Source organism: Cinclus cinclus, unplaced genomic scaffold (assembly GCF_963662255.1).
Source record: "Cinclus cinclus unplaced genomic scaffold, bCinCin1.1 SCAFFOLD_134, whole genome shotgun sequence".
NCBI classification, from domain to species: domain Eukaryota; kingdom Metazoa; phylum Chordata; class Aves; order Passeriformes; family Cinclidae; genus Cinclus; species Cinclus cinclus.
In genome coordinates this window covers 7,501-10,000 of record NW_026912153.1, presented here as the reverse complement: position 1 = coordinate 10,000, position 2,500 = coordinate 7,501, and the positions used below count along the sequence as shown (strand labels likewise).

General features: G+C 76.5%; 1 non-coding gene across 1 annotated transcript; it reads left to right on the top strand.

The window, feature by feature from the left end:
• Positions 1-2,221: 2,221 nt before the first annotated feature.
• LOC134057500 (5.8S ribosomal RNA) lies at positions 2,222-2,374 on the top strand. The gene has a single exon (XR_009934322.1). It is a non-coding gene; the product is annotated as a 5.8S ribosomal RNA (ribosomal RNA).
• The last annotated feature ends 126 nt before the right edge of the window (positions 2,375-2,500 follow it).

Genomic DNA, 2,500 nt, shown 5'->3' with positions numbered 1-2,500 from the left:
CGTACGGCGAGGGGCCGAGAGGGCGCGGGAAGGCCTTCGGGGCTCGGAGGAGGCGGCTCCTCCGGCCCTTCCCGCACCGGGGATGGGGGCTTTGCCGCCCGGCAAAATCCCGCTCCTGGCCGAGCGGTCCCCCTCGCGCGACGGAGGAACTCCAAGGGCCGGGCCTCCGGGCGTTCCGGGTCGCGCCTCGCGGGTGGGCGCGCGGGTTGCGAGCCCGCCACCGGGGAGGCGCGGCCGGTGACGGCGGCGACCCTCGCTCCGTCGTCGGCGTGGCCTCTCGGTGGGGCGCGCGATGTTCTCGGTGGGGCCGGGCCGTGTCCCCGCAGCGGCGGGGCGGCCCGAGCCGCGGCGGTCCTCTCAGGCGCAGCGCCGGGCTACTGAGGGAAACCCCGGGCCCCGAGACGGATTGCCGCGGCGGTGGCGGCGGATGTCGGGCGCGCCCCCGCCGGTGGACGCTCCCCCGAGGGTGGCAGTGGGGGAGGCACCCCGGTGGGGCCATGCAGGTCGTTTCCCTCACCCCAGGGCCAGGTACCTAGCGCTCCGAGCCTCGGCGGTCCCCGAGATCCCTCGGCGTCGACAAACGCCTCTTGGGAGTCGAATGGGCCGCCGAGCCGGGCGGAGGTTTAAAGACTCGGGCGGCTCGGCGCGCCCCGCCGCGGCGGCGGCGGCGGCGGCGGCGGCGCGGGTTCCGGGCGGTGGCGCGGTGCTGTCGAGGGGTAGGGGGAGCTCCCTCCGCCGATGCCCCTGCGGTGGTGTCCGTTGTGACCGGCCGGGCTCGCCGTCGCCGGCGTCCCGCCGTGCGCGCGCGGGGGCAGCCGCGCCGGGGAGGGGCGCCCTGCCCCCCCCTCTCCGCGGCCCGCTCTCGGCGGAGAGGCCGCGGCGCGCGACCGGCCGCGGGGCCGGACCCGCTCGCTTCTAGACGGGCGACGCCGGCAGAGGGCGCGTGCTCTCTGCCCTACCTGAGCTGCGGGGTTGCGGCCGCCGGGCCCCGCCGCGCTCTCTCCCCTCGGCCGCCGCCGCAGGCTCGCGTGCGGCGCCGCGTCAGGCGCGACCGCGCCTCTTCCCTCGACGGCCTTCTCCTCGAACCGCACCGGCGCTGCCGGCCGCCGGCCGCCCCTGGCTTGGCCGCTCTCCCGACCGGGTGAGCGCTGGGTTGTCTCCTCCGTCGCCGGAGGCCCGGCGAGTGCGGGCGACCCCGTGCCGAGTTGGCGGCGTCGCCGCTCGGCGGGTGTCCCCCCTGGGGGGATGGTCTTGCCGGAAGGAGCCTGCCGTCGCCGATGGCCGTCCCGGCCCGGGCCCTGCCCGTCGTTTCCCCGTTGCCCTTCCCGGCCGCGTGTGGGCCGAAGGCAGGTGCCGCGGGCGGCCGCGGGGGCGCTTCCCCACCCGGTCCCTGAGTGGAAACGAGGGGAGCGGGTGTTGCCCCCCGGCTCAGCACCGTACACCTGCTGCCGGGCGCGTGCTCGCGGAAGGGGCCCCGACGGTGCGAAGCGGCGGCGGCGGTCCTGGGAGTGCGGCCGTGGCGGCGCCGGGTCTTGCCGACCGGCGGGCCTCGGGCGCTCGCGATGCCGGCTCGGGTCTCGGCGGCGTCCGCCTCCGGCGCCGGCGGCGGAGCGTGGCTGCCAGATGCTCTCCTTCTGACGGGGAGGAGCGGTCCCGCGCAGGGGTGCGCTGGTGGAGCGGTAGACGCCGCGTGGCGGTCTCGGGCGTTGTAAGGTCGCCGGGGAGAGCCGGCCCCGCGGTTGGCGCGGCGGTGTTCCCCGAGTCCGCGGAGCGGTGAAGGGAGTCGAGTTGTGAGCGGGGGCCGACGGTCGCGCCCCCGGCCGCGAACGCGTGTCGTCCCGTGAAAAAGAGGCCGGGCCGGGTTGCCGTGGCCCCGCGGTCCGGCGCGTTGCCGCTCAGCCTCTCCGTGCGGAGGTCGGGCCGAGCCCGGGCGCCTGGGCCGCCTCCGGAAGACGGCACGCGAGGTGGCGTCTCCCCTCGCGGGGGGAGGCGGTCGGGGGCGCGTGCCCCCCCGCCTTTTTGCCGACTTTCGGAGCGTTTCGTGGGGTTACTCTTTTTTTGCCCCCCCCCCCCGCCTTCCTCCTCCGTTTCTCTCTGTGTGCTCGTACGGTCGAAGCGGGGGCGCGCGCGCGCGCGTCCACGCCGAAACAGAAAAAGGGGCCGCTTCACGCGAGCGGTCCCGGCCCCTCCGCGCGTGCGGGGTCGGTGCCGAAAGCCAGACAACTCTTAGCGGTGGATCACTCGGCTCGTGCGTCGATGAAGAACGCAGCTAGCTGCGAGAATTAATGTGAATTGCAGGACACATTGATCATCGACACTTCGAACGCACTTGCGGCCCCGGGTTCCTCCCGGGGCTACGCCTGTCTGAGCGTCGCTTGACGATCAATCGCCGTCCGGGGTTGCCACCCCGGCGGTGCGGCTGGGGTCACCTCGCAGGCCCGTTGCCCGCGGTCAGCGGCGGCGGCGGTGGCGGCGGCGGCGGCCGGCCGGTGCCCGGAGG